Here is a 16,976-nt window from a genome sequence, read left to right as displayed (position 1 = left end):
ACGTTCCTTTCCTTTATTTTTTTTCCTTTTATTTTTTTTATTATTCTCATAAAGTGTTAAGATGTTAAGGCATAATATGTGATTTATAGAGTTTCTGTTTCAAATTCATATTTAATTGCATATTCAATGTATGCTTTATAGATTTTTAGAAAGTCCGAATTTGTACATGAAATTTCAAGGTCGAAATTCTTTTAGTGCTATTCTTAGTGGGAAATATTGTTGGTATTGTTAAAGTATCTGGTTGCAGGAATGTCCTAAAATTGAAACTCAAAGAATTGCAATTTCAGTGTGCACGTTCTCTCACTTTCTCTCTCTCATTCTATCTCTCCTGCTCCGTAATGAGAGGAACAATGGCACAAAGTGTTGTCCAAGCCTTTCATGTGGCAGTCAATCCTTTTGGTTGGCTTGCAACACAACAAAGGCGGCAGCAGCAGCAGCAGCAGACGACGACGTGGACACTTTCAGTGTCATTAGTTTTGAATAAGCCATAAATTAAAGATTAAAATGTATGCAGCATGCGGTGGTTTTTGCTTTTTTGTTGTTGCCTCGCCTCGCCTCTTAATGGACATTGGCAGTAGGTGGCTGTAGCGTGGTGGTGGAAGGGGGAGGGGGAAGGGAGGCCAGTGCAAAAGTGAAAGGAGGAAGCACACACACACACACACACACACACACACAGAGAGAGACTGAGTCCAACAATGGGCAAAAAGGCAGCCTAACGACTTTGAGAATGGCGAGCACAGAGAGGCAATAACCAAAGGGGGTTGGGGGTGTAAGAAGAAGAGGAGGGAGGGGGTGGTGTAAGGGGAATGGGAGTAGAAGCCAAGAAGAGGCAGCAGCAGCAGCACAATGACGAGGCAGCTTTTGCCTAGTCCATGTTCCTCCTCCTCCTCCTCTTTCGCTTTCCCTTCCTCCACACATGCGGCCAACCCCCAAATAAAGCATTGCAAAATTTGCATACATGTGTGTGTGAGTGTGTGTGTGTGCCGAAAACTGCTGGCGTAGGTAAATTAGTTGCCATGTGTATGCGTGTGTACATGTATTTGTGTGTGTGTGTGTGTGTGTGTTTGAAGGTGGTGCGCTGCACTATGGTCCAGGAGACCACTTTTTGTGGCATTTATTAATAACTCCTGAACCAGATAAGATTTTTTGATGCGGTTTTTTTATTTTAACTAAGGAAGGTCCTTAGAATAAATTTGGAAAAGTAGGCGTGTCCACGCCTACGAGAAATATTTTTTTTTTAAGAAAATTTTTTTTTCATATGCGGATGATTAAAAAAATTAAGAATTTTATTAACTCTGACCTAGATTTGTGGTGTTATTTCATTAAATTTTCATTATTTTAACTTCTGATCATAAAAAACAGAGTTTTTTTGCTGGCTTAAAGAAATTGCTCCTTGACATACGCTCCATATTATTAAAAGGTTAAGATACAATAGAAAATCATTTTTGTTAAGCGTTTACCTCTTATTAAAATATATTTATTGATTATAAGGCTATATATATCTGTAAAATCAAAATTATTATAATTTTCAGCACTATCATGCTCAGCAAAACTATACACATTCTCTTCGGTCGCCTTACGTAGCCAAAAATCTTCTCGCCAACTCTTAAATTCCACTTGGCATGTTTAATTTCATTTGCTTTACTATATAGAGCTCCTATTCAAGATCGCTAATATCAGCAGAGCCATATTTTGCTCATTGAAACCGACTTAAGATGTCTAACATTTCATACAATTTGTTGTACGATTTGACCAATCTTTTCCATTTTTATTAGGTAAAATTGCTGTTTACGTACTCATATCAATTACTACCTATAGCCATTCCATAATACTTAACAAAAAAAAAATCAACTTTGCATTTTTTTCTCAACATTAATTTTCATATAACCTTTAACACTGCATTTTTGCAATTGAGGTTATGGTCTATAAATGCAAATTACAAAAATTGTGGTCATTTGTGGCGGTGGAGACTATATACAATTGATCAAGAATTAATTTATCTACTACACACAATACGCTTCATGGTCAAAGGAGGTCAAAGACACTTTGTACAGCTTTTGGAAAATGATACTTAAGTGAAAATTTGCACTTGCTTGAAGACATACTTTTACACATAACTACTAAGACATCACAACGACTTGAGACATTTCACATTACAAAAAAACGTAGTACAAACCCCAATTATTTGAATTCATCACAAATTTTAATCAGATTAATGTTTTATTTGAAATTATTGAATATTGAAAACTACATGTCAAAATGCACTTTTCTACTGCACGTGCTTTTGTTGACGAACAGCTCACTTTAACAGCTGATTTCGCGAAAGTGGCGCCATCTATGCAAATTTTTGGTATGCAACATTGATGGTCAGTCTGTTCCTTGTAGAATGCGATCAAAACCTTGATGATATATTAACTTTTAAAAAATGTATTAATGCCAAGTAAAGTGGTCGGCTGGACCATAGTGCGCTGCCTTTAAAACTGTAAGTTGTGTGTGTGTGTGTGTGTTAGAGGCTGAGTGTATGTGTGTGTGTGTGTGTTGTCCTTGTGTTGCGGGGCAGCAGTTGGGCAGTTGTTGGACACACACACACACGCATATGCAGAGTACCTCACACACACACACACACGCAGACACACGCACTTGGCATCTCGCTTTGACGCATGCCCGAGAAAGTATGCAACACAATTGTGCTAACTATGCACTATGGTCCAGCCGACCACTTTACTTGGCATTAATACATTTTTTAAAAGTTAATATATCATCAAGGTTTTGATCGCATTCTACAAGGAACAGACTGACCATCAATGTTGCATACCAAAAATTTGCATAGATGGCGCCACTTTCGCGAAATCAGCTGTTAAAGTGAGCTGTTCGTCAACAAAAGCACGTGCAGTAGAAAAGTGCATTTTGACATGTAGTTTTCAATATTCAATAATTTCAAATAAAACATTAATCTGATTAAAATTTGTGATGAATTCAAATAATTGGGGTTTGTACTACGTTTTTTGTAATGTGAAATGTCTCAAGTCGTTGTGATGTCTTAGTAGTTATGTGTAAAAGTATGTCTTCAAGCAAGTGCAAATTTTCACTTAAGTATCATTTTCCAAAAGCTGTACAAAGTGTCTTTGACCTCCTTTGACCATGAAGCGTATTGTGTGTAGTAGATAAATTAATTCTTGATCAATTGTATATAGTCTCCACCGCCACAAATGACCACAATTTTTGTAATTTGCATTTATAGACCATAACCTCAATTGCAAAATGCAGTGTTAAAGGTTATATGAAAATTAATGTTGAGAAAAAAATGCAAAGTTGATTTTTTTTGTTAAGTATTATGGAATGGCTATAGGTAGTAATTGATATGAGTACGTAAACAGCAATTTTACCTAATAAAAATGGAAAAGATTGGTCAAATCGTACAACAAATTGTATGAAATGTTAGACATCTTAAGTCGGTTTCAATGAGCAAAATATGGCTCTGCTGATATTAGCGATCTTGAATAGGAGCTCTATATAGTAAAGCAAATGAAATTAAACATGCCAAGTGGAATTTAAGAGTTGGCGAGAAGATTTTGGCTACGTAAGGCGACCGAAGAGAATGTGTATAGTTTTGCTGAGCATGATAGTGCTGAAAATTATAATAATTTTGATTTTACAGATATATATAGCCTTATAATCAATAAATATATTTTAATAAGAGGTAAACGCTTAACAAAAAATGATTTTCTATTGTATCTTAACCTTTTAATAATATGGAGCGTATGTCAAGGAGCAATTTCTTTAAGCCAGCAAAAAAAACTCTGTTTTTTATGATCAGAAGTTAAAATAATGAAAATTTAATGAAATAACACCACAAATCTAGGTCAGAGTTAATAAAATTCTTAATTTTTTTAATCATCCGCATATGAAAAAAAAATTTTCTTAAAAAAAAAATATTTCTCGTAGGCGTGGACACGCCTACTTTTCCAAATTTATTCTAAGGACCTTCCTTAGTTAAAATAAAAAAACCGCATCAAAAAATCTTATCTGGTTCAGGAGTTATTAATAAATGCCACAAAAAGTGGTCTCCTGGACCATAGTGCTATGTTGGCTGCCTGTTGAAGTGTGGGTGTGAGAAGGGGGGAGTGAGGAGGGTAGGCGATAGCCTGATGGGGTTACGGCCAGCAACTGATTGTGTATGAGTGTGTGAGTGTGTGAGTGTGTGTGCCCGCTGGCATTGTAAAATGCAAAGCGTCTACAACAATGGACAATGGCAGCAACAACCCTTAGAACACAACAAAACCAGCAGGCTCCAAGGCTCCCCCTTCCCCCTCTCGTTCTAACTACAACTATAAACTACAAATGAATGCCCATGTTCCGTGTCCCTTCCTCCCCCTCCCTCCCCCTCTCTATGTGTAGTTGAGCACCACCCGCTGTGTTGTTGTCTAACACAAACATTCGCTTTTCAGTTTTGATTATCAAAATAACTTAATTTATGCTGTAACTGCAAGTGTGTAAAGTGTGTGTGTGTAAAGTGTGAGAGAGTGTGTGTGTGTATGGGAAGTGTATCTGTGTGTGTGTGTGTGTGTTAGCTGCCACTAAACGTGCAGCTTAAGTGACGTAAATGTGGCATTTCTACATAGTTTCAGCTATTTGTTTGCCATCATTGTTGCTGTTCTACATGTGTTTCTTGTTGTTGTTGTTTCACTGCCTTCACAAAGTTTTTGGTGGCAAACATTTTTGCACTTTGATTGTCATTCTCTTTTGGCTGTTATAGTTATCTCAGCTCCGTTGTTGCCATTTCATTTGAATGTCTGTCCAACACAATTTGTTGCGCTTAATTCGAATACTTAAACCTTAATGAGCCAAATGAGAGTTACAAAAAAGTCATCAAAACTAACGAAATTTAAAACTAGGTTATCCCCAAAATACTCAAACTAATGGAGCTTTTGCTTTTAATACCTTAGATCAACAACTTGAGCAATTAACACTTTTGATCATTTTCAACAAAGTGTATTTAAATGTGAATTTACATTTATTTAAACTTGTTTTTCACTTATATTGAAAATAGCTTAAAATGTGTGTAATGCTCTGAAACTAAAACAAAAACTGAAACTAAAAAAAACAAGGAAGAAAGCTACAGTCGAGTGTACTCGACTGTGTGATACCCGCTACCCAAATATACCGAATATACTGCAAAAATACTAAAAATATACCAAATAATATGTTTGGTATATTGATATAGTACCGTATTCAAAATATACCATAGACGGCACAATATACCAGATTGTCAGCCAAAGCAACTAAGACCCCTAGTAAATAGGCGTTTTTGTCTATGCAAAAGTATTTCATTAATAACTTCTACAATTTTTATCTGAAATTTTCGGGAATCATAACTACTATAGATATTACTGTATATACCAAAATTCGCAACTCTAGCTTTAAAGTTACGCTTGTTATTCGATTTTTTTTGATTTGCGGGGGCGGAAGTGGGCGTGGCAAAAATTTGAAACAAACTTGATCTGCGTGCAAACATAACAAATTCTGTCGATAAAAAAATTATAGCTCTATCTCTCATAGTCTCTGAGATCTAGGTGTTCATACGGACAGACGGACAGACGGACAGACGGACGGACGGACAGACGGACAGACGGACATGGCTAGATCGTCTCGGCTGTTGACGCTGATCAAGAATATATATACTTTATAGGGTCGGAGATGCCTCCTTCTACCTGTTACATACATTTTCTTCCGGCACAAAGTTATAATACCCTTCTACCCTATGGGTAGCGGGTATAAAAATACTAAATATGTGTAATTCTGAAACTGAAAGTGCACTAAACAAAAATGTTATAAAATCAAGATTTTGCCCTTACTACTACTAAGGATTTTGGTCCAAATAGTTCGTCGAGAAAGTGAAAATCTTAATGTTAGAAAACACATCTTGATTTTAACAAATAGGAAACTTACATTCAAGTGTGCTCGACTTTGAGATACCCGCTATATATTTGTAATTTGTGGTATATTCATTTTAAAATATACCACAAAAATACTAAAATATATATTTGGTTTATTGATACAGTACTACATTTAAAATATACCATAGAGTGCTAAATATACCAGAATGTCAGCCAAAAAAAATAGGACCATATTGTAGTACACAGAAAAAAATCGTTATAAAATCAAGATTTTAAGAAGATGCGTGTCAAGAACATGAAAATGTTAATGTTAGAAAACACGTCTTGATTTTGTTCAGTGTATTTTAAGATAAAGCTAAGGTTATTCTTTTTTCAGTGTATTATGGGAACTTTTTCCGTTTTACGATAAAACATAAATATTCGTTAATATTTTGGTTTTCGTACGAATTCTTTCATTCTTGCAATTATCTTAAAACAGAATAATAATTCCAAAATTATTCTTAGCTTTAATTAAAAAGCTATTTTCAAGCTAAAATAGACTTAATCATAATTTGGATCGTTGTTGCAAGTCTTCAAATTATTTACTTTCCTTAATTAACTTCAAACTTTTGTTTAGCCATTGATTGCTGCTCATTGCGTGCTGAAATCCTTTGGAAATCCTCACAATTTTGCATAGCATAGAATATCAAAGTTGAGACATCATTAAGTGATTTCGAATTGTTATTACAACGCAGTCCCATTTACCTCCATCCATCCATCCATCCATCCATTCATTCAACCAACCAACCAACTGCTGTCCATCACATTTATATCATGCTGAAGCCTCTTCTAAGCACTCTATATACTTCTTAAAAAACAACTAAGCTCTGCTTTCAAGTCCCAAGCACAAGAAAAAAAAATTAAAAACATTCTTAAAAAAGGAAAGTGAAGAGAAAAAAAAAAGTGGAAAGAAAACAAAAGACAAGGCCCACAAGGTCCAATTAAACATAATTGCGTAGTCACCCTTCTGCTGCTTCAGTTCTCCCTCCCGCCCATCATCCGAAAAGACTTCGCAGCTCAGAAAAAAAAGTAAAGTTGCGTAAAAGTTATTGCCCTGCTTATAAAATAAGAAAAAAAAAAATATATATATAGAGAAAGTAGAATGCGATAAATGCTAATGTGTAACTTGCTTCAAAGTGAACAGCGCATAAATTGTTTAATTACTATATTAATGCAGAGATATTGTATATATGTATGTATGTTATAAGGAGTATGCCAAGAAGAGTAAATTGATTAAAACAAGGAAAATTGTTGAAGAGTAAAATATTTGAGAAAACACTTTCAAAGCTTTTAAATAAAGCTAACTATTAAGTACAAAATAAAATTTGTATAAATATATGGATAAATTATATCGTACTTTATATGTGTATATACTATAAATATCATAAAATCAGAGGTAACCATTGCTGTAAAAGAATTGAAGAAGCCTTTCGTAAAAGTTATTGCTCTTTTTAGAATGTTATAAATATGCGCTTGAATGTAATTAATTGCAATATAACATACATAGATATTAAAATGCAGAGATAGATGATACATTAAATATAAAAAAAAGTGAAGCAGCTATTAATTTTATTTTTTTAATAATTTTGGAACTTTTTTAAGTAGTTAAGGCTAAAATATTTGGAAAACGCTTTCGAGGATATTCAAGAATAATTTTTCTTGTAAATTTTTGTTACCTTAACTTTGTATAGATAGATCGTATCAATTTATATTAGAGTTGACCATTTGTCGTGAAAGAGTTCAAGTGGTTTTGCTTATAAGTTATTTCCCTTCTTATAAAATAAGATGAAACATATAAAGAAAATACAATGCGTTAAATAATAATTAAATAGTGCAGAGATAGATATAGTAGAGATAAGATAAGTAACAGAGAGACATATAGTGGATAGATATAGCATAGATAAAGAAAAGAAGTAGTCATATATATATATATTTTTTTTTTAAACAATTTTCTAACTTTGAAAAGAGTTATGGGTTAAATATTTGGAAAACGCGTTCAAAGATATTCAATTAAAAATAATGATGAATATAAATGAAGAGTTTTTTGTCTTAACTTTGAATAGATAGATTATATCTTAATTTATTATACCATAAATATCATAAAGTTTAACATATGCTGTGAAAGAGTTCAAGCAATTCAAATTGAAGCAATTCGCTTGACCCGCCCACTCCTGTGGGGTATTAAAGGGCAATCGAGCTCGCGCTTGCCCTTTTGACCTCCTCTTCACCTCCCTCCCTCGAGTGAGTATGACTGCAATAAGATGATGGGCAGTAAATAAGTGAGCTTCGACGATGGCCATAATGAGTTGTTGTCCTCCTAGACCCTTGGCTGCATCCGCATTCACAATCGCAAATCGCAAGGCAAAAGGGTTGACAATGAAGCCAATGAAAATCGACATTTATATACATTAAAAAAAGAAATGAAAAGAAAAGAAAAGCGAAGCGAAGGAGATGGCGATGGCGATGGCGATGGTAATAAATAAACTCGCATGTACATAACGCTAAGCACATTAATTAATAAGGGGGCATGGTCGAGTCCTGGCATTGGTCAGTTAGCTATTTAAATGACGGCAACAGACACAAAGAAAGCAATCGACAGGACCAATTCCTGGAAAAGATGGAAGGAGTAACTGTAGAAAAGTTGAACATCTTAAGTATTCATTTGAACTTAGTTTTTCTTGCTCTCCCAAACTGTATTCTTAATCTTGTTCATAGTTTAAGTTTAGTTAAGCAACAATTAAATTTCAAGTGCAATTTCTATAAACTAGGTCAGCAATGACATTTTTCCCAGCCAGCTTGATTGATGGTTTGATTCTTCAATTCGTCTTTGTGCGACATTCGTAAACGTTTTGCAGACACCCAAAACGAAATACGCTTCTGATAATTCTATGCGGAATCTTTAGCGAATGTCGCCAAAAGGATGAGCACAATTTCTTAGAGACTTTTGACTCTAGTAAAGGAAGCTTTTCCAAAAGTATTTTGTATATATTTTTATATTACTATTTGTATTGAACATTATGTCAGTGAATTATAGAACAAACGTTTTTAATTCTATTGTTTATTTTATTTGTATTATTTTATTTAGTTGTTTTGTGTATATTCTTTTATTTCATTTCATTCCACTTTATGTTATTCAATTTTATTATTTTATATGATACCATTTTATTCCATTTCGATCCATTTCATTTCATTTAATTCTATTTCATTCCATCTCATTCTGTTCCATTTCATTACATTTAACTTTATTTTATTCCATTTTCCGATACATTCCATTTCATACCGTTCCATTCCATGACATTCTATTCCATGGCATTCCATTCCATGCCTTTCCTTTCCTTTCTTTTCCATTCCGTTCCGTTTTATTCCTTTCCATTCCTTTCCGTTCCATTCCTCTCCATTTAACTTCATTTTATTCAATTTTCCGATACATTCCATTTCATACCGTTCCATTCCATTTCATTCCATGCTATTCTATTCCATTACATTCCATTCCATGCCTTTCCTTTCCATTCTTTCCATTCCATTCCATTCTATTCCATACCATTTCATTCCGTTTTATTTAATTTTGTTTTATATTTATTTATTTTATATTATTTTACATTTTATTTATTTTTTTTTTTTTGTTTATCATATTTTATTTAACAATTGCACCTTGGCAAATATACTTTATATACTTTAATATACTTTATTTCACTTTTGTTTTCCATTTCTCTTCTTTTTTATTTGTATGCTTTCACTAATGTATTTATTCAACTTATTTTAGATTACATTCAATAGCATTTAACTGGCCATCAAACGAGATAATTTGATTACAGGGCATCTTCTAAGTCGATCAATGGTAAGTCGCATTCCTTCTTTGAATTTTTTGTTTGCTGTTTCTTGGCGTTTTTTACGCAGTTTTCGTTTTTTTTTTTGTGCTTTATATTCGCACAAGAACTTGCGATTGCCACCCCTTTACTTTCCTTTTTTTTTAAGAGCGTGTGTGTGCGTTAGTGTGTGTGTATGTGTGTGTGCTCGGACCGTTGTCCGCAGTGCGTTTAAAGGAGATGTGGGAGTTTTCAGGAGGCAGGACGAAGGCGTTGTGTCCGTGTCTTGGGCCTTTGCTTTGGCTTTCTTGTGCTTCCTCTTCGTCTTCCTTGTCGTCGTCTTCTTCTTCTTCTTTTTTATTTACTCGCCTCGCCCGCCGTGCACTTTATGTCCAATTTTTTTCCGACATGTATTCGCAGCGTGCTTCGCTTTTTTTTCTCAGTTTTTTTTTTTTGCTTTCTTTCGGTGTTTAAATTAGAACTTTGTTCGTGCTTTGAATTTTTAAGTTATAAACTCAAGGGGGTATTTTCTCTTCTTCTTCTTCTTCTTGCGCCGCTCGGACGTATTCCTCTTTTAGGGTTTTTTTTTACTTTTTGCTGTGCTTCTTTTTGTAGGCGTTGCTGTGGCCTAAAGTGAAAAAAAGGGGAAAATGAGTTTCACTTTTGCTGGCGAGCGGGAAGATGGCGTTTCTTTCTGCTTTTTTTTTCAAAGTGAAAGTAAAAGCGAAAGTGAAAGTGCGTGCAGAGGCAGAAGAAGACATCAGAGGCTGTCCTAAAGGAGAAGGAGGAGGAGGAGGAGGAGGAGGAGGAGGAGGAGCAGCAGCCGTTGATACATTGCGTCCACTCTAAATGCTCCACTGTGGCCGCCCAAGCAGCTGCTGCCCTCCCCTTACCCCTTCCACTCTCTTCCCCTCCCCTAAACATACACACACATACACAGAGGAAATCCACAAGGACCTTAGGTCCTGCGAGAGCTACGCACACTTGGGTTATTATCAAATTGAATAGAAATAAATGCGACTGCATGTGAGTTTAAATTGTGCCAGCTCCCTCCTCCTTCTCGACAGGGGGGAAGCGTATGATTTGTGCACACATTTGATGTGGATGGGGGTGGGGGAAGGGAAAGTCACATCGAAGGGGGATGGAGAGCACTGAAAGCGAGCTAATGTGAACACTACCCGAAACTTGTTGAGCTAGCTGAGGCCACTAACAAGCAGCATTAGTGGATGCTTCACGGTGGAAAGGGAGAAGCGAACTTAACTCGACTTGTGGCGGAGATACTCTTATAGATGGATAGTCGTTGGGTAAGTGACTAGCTCTGAGGCTGAGGTGCTTTTTATACAGCTATTCAATATATTATTCAAGGAGTTAAACAAGCTAGAAAACTAGAATTATTGTTGTTGATTGTAAAAGGTGAAAACGAAATGCAACAAATCTTCGATAGAGTACGAACTTTGTAATATTGTTACTAATTGTGATAAGGTAACAGATATGTTAAAGAAGCTAGAAAACTAGAATTGTTGTTGATTATAAAAAGCGAAAGCGCAAAGGAACCAATCTTAGACAACGTTGAAACGATAATGAATAGGTTTAATCTGTTAATGTTATTAATTTGTATGTAACGAAAATGTCTTGTAATTGATTATGATCTTAGGATGTTATATTTTTGTAAAGAATATAATTATTCTTTATTATTATTATTATTTGTTTGTTAGGTATTTGTTTTTAATATTTTATATCCCTCACCAATGCAACAAATCTCCGAACTTTCTTTACAGACTTTGTAATATTGTTACTAATTGTGAAAAGGAAACAGATATGTTGCATAAGCTAAAAAACTAGAAATATTGTTGTTATATTATAAAACAAGTAAGAAAGCTACAGTCGAAAGTGCTCGACTGTGAGATACCCGCTACCCATTTTTAATAAAGGCAAAATATTGCGGTATCATTTTCAAAATATACCGAAAATACTAAAAAATATTAAAAATATACCAAATGGTATGTTTGGTATATCGATATAGTACACTATTCAAAATATACCATAGACGGCACAATATACCAGATTGTCGGCCAAAGCAACTCAGACCCATAGTAAGTAGGCGTTTTTGCCCATACAAAAGTATTTCTTTAATAACTTCCACAATTTTGTGGATCGCAACCAAATTTTCAGGATTCATAACTACTATAGTAATTATTGTATATACCAAAATTCGTAGCTCTAGCCTTAAAATTACACTTGTTTTTCGATTTTTTTGATTTGCGGGGGCGGAAGTGGGCGTGGCAAAAATTTGAAACAAACTTGATCTGTGTGCAAACATAACAAATGCTGTCGAAATAAAATTATAGCTCTATCTCTTATAGTCTCTGAGATCCAGTGTTTCATACGGACAGACAGACAGACAGACGGACATGGCTAGATCGTCTCGGCTGTTGACGCTGATCAAGAATATATATACTTTATAGGGTCGGAGATGCCTCCTTCTACCTGTTACATACATTTCCTGCCGGCACAAAGTTATAATACCCTTCTACCCTATGGGTTAGCGGGTATAAAAAATGTAAACAAAAGGGAATAAATCTTAGAGAAAGTTCGAAATATCTTCACGGACTTTTTAATGCTGTTATTAATTGTGAAAAGGTAATGAATGTGTTTCATTTTTAATGCGTCTTCTGATCTCCAGATGTTATGTATTTATTTGTAACAAATGTGTTAAATCTTTTATCTGTTGTATGATCTTAGGATGTTATAGTTTTGTTATGAATATATTTCATTCTTGTTATATCTAATTTACTTGTTAGGCATACATTTATTCATTTCGAATTATCTTTAAGGACTGAGTAAGCTAGAAGCCTAGAAATATTGTTGTTGATTATGGACAGTAAATACATATGTGCAATGGAACAAATCTCTGAAAAAGTACGATATATTTTTACGGACTTACTTATTGTAATGGTAATGAATAGGTTTAAACTTTTATGTGTCTTATGATGTACAAATGTTTTTAATTTGTTTGAAACACAAGAGTTTAATCTTATATTTGCCTTATGATCTGAGCAGACATGAGTCTTTGTGAGGAATATATTTTTTCTTTTTTTATATCTATTTTCTTTGTTGGGAATATGTATATTTAAACTTGTTTATCTCACAGCAATACATACAATAAATCTCTGACAAAGTGCGAACTAACTTTACCGGCTTTGTAATGTTGTTACTAATTGTGAAAAGATAATGAATAGGTTTAAACTTTTCTGCGTTTTACTATTTAAAGATGCTATGAACTTGTTTGTAACAAAATGGTTCATCTTTTATCTATTTTATGAACTGAGGACATCATTATTTTGTAGGTACTGAAAATATATCGCCTTCTATCATATGTATCTTATTAACGTAGAAGGTTATCAATTTCCTTGTTATGAATATGTTCAATCTTTAATATTTCTTATGATCCTAGAAATTTGTTTAGAAATTCTTACATTCTAAAAAACTTATTTCAAACATTGTTTTAAATAAAAAAAGTACATCACATCACTCGATTCATTTAATTTATCACCAATTACTGTCGCTTTTCATGTCGACATTAAATACCGTCTTTAACTTAATTACTTAAATAATGTCAAACAAAGAACTATCTTAAGTTTCAAACTGTCCACTTTCAATGCTCACTTCTCCTCTGCAAAGTTTTTGGCTATTCTATGCTGCTTCAAAGTGAAATTAATGTAATGAAACATTTATACAATTTCCATTTGCTGTTGTCCGGTGAGTTAAGTCAAAGGAAAGCCCCCAGTGAAAATCGGACAACTGAGACGTGAAGATAAACACATGCCCCTCCAAAAAAAAAAAATGAAAGGCAAAGTGAGCCAAACAAAAAAATAAAAAAAAAGAAAGTATGAAGAAAAGGGCATTTAAAAAGCGAACAGAACAAGAAGAGAAAAGGGGAAAAGGGGAGCCTGTTGGGACAACACTCGCCAGCTCCAATTCCAATTCCGTCTTCAACTCCAGCTCCAAATGTAGTTTTAGCTAAAGAGAAAAATGAAACGCTGCACAAAAATTACATTAATGTGATTCTCTTTTTTTGTTGTTTTGTTTTTAAATACCCTGTACGCATTAAAAATGTACAAAGAGGGTAAATTATTGTTAGAAGACAAAAAAGGTTGTGTCATTTATATGTTTTTATATGCTGATTGAATTTGTTAGAAATAATGGAAGTAACGGGTTATGGATTGTGAAATAGATTTTTTGAGTATTTTTTTTTAAAGATATTTGAAATAGATTCTTTCAAGTACTTTTTTATAATTGAATAAAAACAAATGGGTTTTAATTAAAATTTGTTTGTCCTATGTTATATTTAAAAATAGGGATAACTTGTAGTATATTATCGATTATATTATATATTTTTATTGAAGGAAGGGGGAAACTTATAGTAGAAACTATATTGATAATATTCGATTCTATTATATGTTTTTTTATTAATAGAAGGGAAAAACTTATAGTAGAAACTGTATTGAAAGTATTCTATTATATATTTCTATTCAAAGAAGAGGAAAACTTATAGTAGAAACTGTATTTCAAATATTCGATTGTATTTTAAGTTTTTTTATTTAAAAAAGGGAAAAACTTATAGCAGAAACTTTTTTTAAAGTATTCTATTATATATTTGTATTCAAGGAAGTAGAAAACTTATAGCAGAAACTGTGCTTAAAGTATTTCATTATATATTTTTATTCAAAAAAGGTGAAAACTTATAACAGAAATATATATAAACATATGTATATTGTTTATATATATACTTTTATTCAAGGAAGGTGAAAACTTATAACAGAAACTTTATTGAGAGAAGGGGTAAACTTATAGTAGAAACTGTGTTGAAAGTATTTTATTATATATTTTTATTGAAAGAAGCTGAAAACTTATTGTTGACACTGTATTGAAAATATTCGATTCTATTATATGTTTTTTAATGAAAGAAGGGGAAAACTTATAGTAGAAACTGTGTTGAAAGTATTTCATTATATATTTTTATTCAAAGAAGCTGAAAACTTATTGTAGACACTGTGTTAATAGTTTTATGCAAAATATTTGAAGTTTACTGCCGCCTAAAGCATATCTTTCGGTCGTTCACTCAGTAATGAAGCATATTTAGTTTCTTATTTTTTGTTTGCTATTTTCTTATGTTGTTGTTTCTGTTGTGTGCGACTAACCCCAAGACGCAGCAAGGACGCAGGACAACGAAAGCGATGACGCGGATGGGTAATGAGACCGAGACCGATACCGAGTTCGAGTCGCAAGTCCGAGTCCGAAATCGCATCCGAATTTGAGTCCAACCCTATCTTTGTTATTAAAATTTTCCTTTTAAAAAATAAATGAAAACTAAATAGAAAACTGAGGGCAAAAATTTTGATTTTAACCCCGTTTCATTTGCCTTCTTGCCCCCCTCCTATCACTCGATTACTCTTTCTCCCTCTCCCTGTCCCTGTCCCGCTCTAACGCGACGCTGCTGGAAAACTTTTTAACCCTTTTGTTTAATTAAAAAACACAAAAAAAAAAAAGAAATGAGACGAAAATGAATATATATGTAAAGTAATATATATATATATATATATATATATATAGAGGGAGAGGGGGAATATCTATGTATAGGGCAGGACAGCTGGCGCTGAATTTTAAAACGCTTTTCAATACCAAAAAGATGAAAAATAAAAAAAATACGGAAAAAACGCGGAGAAAAACTGAAAAGAAGAAATAGAAAAGACGAAGGAAAAGTACATAAATTTCGACAGACGCCGCTGCCCCGCAGAAAAAAAGGGTTATGCAAAGCGTCGGAAGCGGGCTGGGGAGGGGGGGAAGGGAAATGCGCGCGGTGGGCGGGGGTAACGGAAAACCAAAGAAAAAGTAAAGTAATTATTTTGCATTTGCGTAGATAAAATTAACGATGATGGCGCGGAGACCAAAAAAACAAAATAAGACTTGAGTGGGAGGCAAAAATGTGATGGAAAGAAAAGAAAATTGTAAAGGGCAAGAGCCAAAGCAAAGTTTTGGTGGAGGATTACCTACCAAAAAAAGCCAGTGACAATGGCTGGCCATCTTCCTCCTCCTCCTCCACCCCGCCTCCCTCGCTGGAGCGTCACTAACCCCATCATTATGCCAATTCAGCTGTCAAAACTTTGTGCGTATTTTAATTTTTCTTTTCTCGTTTTTTCGCTTTCTTTTTTGTCGCGTTTTATGGCCTGGAAAAGGCTGGGGGAAGAGGTTGAGGGGGAGGCGGAGGCGGAGGGAGGGGGGACAGTTAGGGTAAAGGACCAAGTGCTCTGATTGGGGCGGCCACGTTTTTTGGTGGCACTTAAGTGCGTGGGCTTGATTTGCGTTTGCTGTGATTTCTGCTACGTCGTCTCCAACTTCTTCTCCTTCTTCTTCTTCCCCTTCTGCCCTCGTTTTTCTGGGCCATCACAATTTGAATATGCATGGAACGTTGTTACAACGCTTTCGGTGTGTTGCATGCCACGTGCGTAGACACTGACCAAATATGATAAGCAGCAGCTTTGCTTTTGGCCAGTTGCCAAGTGCTTGGACAACGGCATAAAGGGTGAAAGGGAGGAAAAAACGGGTGGAGAAAAATGGGAGGAAAAAGGGAGGAAAAAGGGTTACTTTGTAGTTGGCAAAATCAAATTCAATTGATTTGCAAGGCAATAATAAAATACGCATAATCTGTGAATGCATCAACTAAAAAGTTATGCAAGCATTACAATGCTATAATAGCATAATGTCTGAAGGATTTATGTGCGATAAAATCTGCCAAGTGATTGGCTAAATTATGTGCATAGCTTTTGCTTTTTTTGATGCGATGCTTTGGTAATCAATTTGAGATGTAGATTAAGCAATTGTTTTAATGGAACATTCCTAATGTTGCTTATGGGGAGATAAGTAGTATTTGTAAATATTATGAAATCATGGATATTTTTACCTATTAGGGTTTGCTTATTTGCATCTTTGGTATTTAATTTTTATTAGTACAGTTAAAGCAGTTCAATATGATGAATGCTGCAGTCAGGATTTAGTTGCTTTGGTTGACAATCTGGTATATTTTGTACTCTATAGTATATTTGGAATGTAATATTATATTGATATACCAAGTATAATCTTTGGTATATGTTAGTATTTTTGTAGTATATTAGCGTTGTACAATTGATGAATAATACTACTAATAATATAAATTATATGTAATATTATATCAATA

The 16,976-nt window shown here is 34.1% G+C and overlaps 1 long non-coding RNA gene across 2 annotated transcripts in view; it reads left to right on the top strand.

Annotated features, from left to right (window-relative positions):
* Positions 1-16,976, top strand: part of LOC132797419 (uncharacterized) — a 49,444-nt gene that overhangs the window by 10,176 nt on the left and 22,292 nt on the right. For both annotated transcript variants that reach the window (XR_009633655.1, XR_009633654.1), the window contains one exon: positions 9,700-9,774. This is a non-coding gene — a long non-coding RNA (uncharacterized LOC132797419). The remainder of the gene's footprint in view (positions 1-9,699; positions 9,775-16,976) is intronic.

The sequence above is a fragment of the Drosophila nasuta genome, chromosome X (assembly GCF_023558535.2).
Source record: "Drosophila nasuta strain 15112-1781.00 chromosome X, ASM2355853v1, whole genome shotgun sequence".
In the NCBI taxonomy this organism is placed as follows: domain Eukaryota; kingdom Metazoa; phylum Arthropoda; class Insecta; order Diptera; family Drosophilidae; genus Drosophila; species Drosophila nasuta.
Note: the sequence above shows the minus strand (reverse complement) of the source record. Positions and strands in the feature narration are given on the sequence as shown.